Source organism: Anopheles moucheti (genome assembly GCF_943734755.1).
Source record: "Anopheles moucheti chromosome X unlocalized genomic scaffold, idAnoMoucSN_F20_07 X_unloc_5, whole genome shotgun sequence".
NCBI lineage: Eukaryota > Metazoa > Arthropoda > Insecta > Diptera > Culicidae > Anopheles > Anopheles moucheti.
In genome coordinates this window covers 31,218-32,500 of record NW_026453559.1, presented here as the reverse complement: position 1 = coordinate 32,500, position 1,283 = coordinate 31,218, and positions in this window count along the sequence as shown.

Sequence of the window (1,283 nt, the reverse complement as noted above, 5' to 3'; positions counted from 1 at the left end):
AATCTCTGCAGTCTGGTGCTTCCACGTTCGCGAGTCTGCGTCTGGCTCGGTGACGCCTCACTTTATCCCGCGTCCTGAGCCGATGTGCCTCCCTTTCAGCTAGCTCCTCCGCGGTTAGCAATCGCCCGTCCGGGTGGGTAGGTGGTGGAGGTTCCCCCCGCGCGGCTCGTCGCTCGATGGTTAGTTGCCGGCGAGCCTCGTTCCGTCTCTCGTTTCGAGCCGCTACGATGTGCTCGTGAGCCGCGTCTAGCCGCTGAGATGCTGCCACCATCTCCTCGTGCGCGCTGGTTGCCCGCTCCACATACCAGTCCTGCTGGAGCGCCACGGTGATACGGCGTGCAGCCTCACACACGTTGCTCCAGTTCTCCTGGCTTAGCAGCAGGTACGCCTGAAGGTTTTGGGGGGTGATAGAGGCAGTGTCTCCCTCCTCCATCAGCTCGCCTCGCACATCCGCAAAGCGCGGGCAGTGGAAGAACGCGTGCTCCGCCGTTTCAGGGACCCCCGGACATCGTGCACAGTCCGGTGACGGCGACAGGTGTTTTGTGTGGAGGTAGTCATGGAAAAATCCATGACCCGACAGCACCTGGGCGAGATGGAAGGTCATCTCCCCGTGGCGCCTGTCCCTCCACGCCGCGATGTTCGGTATCACCGTGTGTGACCACGCGGTGAAGCGGCTCGTCGGGGCCAGCTCATCCCACTCCGCCTGCCACTGTTCGACGGTCCGTCGCCGCTCCTCTGCTCGCACCTCCTGCGTGCTGATGCCCGGCTGCTGGTTACGCTGGTAACACCTTGCATCTTCCTCGATCAGCAGACAGATCGGGACCACGTTGGCCAGCACCGTTGCCACCTCGTTCCGCACCGTAACGAAAGTGCGGGCGACCGGCCGTGCGTATAGTCCCTGCACGCGGTTGAGCTGTCTGCGACACGCCCGGAGCTGGACCGCCTCGTGCCAAATGGGAGCAGCGTAGCGGAGGGTGGAGTCCACCACTGACGCAAGAAGACGCCGCTTCGCACTCGTTGGCCCGCCGTGGTTGCGGAGCAGCCTGGAGATCGCCTGTGCCACACGGAGCGCCTTCGACGTGGCCTGCTCGACGTGTGGCTTCCACGACAAGTGGTCCTCGATGATGACCCCGAGGTACTTGAGCGTACGGGTCGGCATCTTCTCCACTCCGCTGACGCTCGCCGGGACTCGGGTGTTGTCTCGCCGCATGGTGGACACGATAATCAGTTCGGTTTTGGCCGGAGCAATCTCCAGATGGTGTTGTGCCATCCACGAACTGATC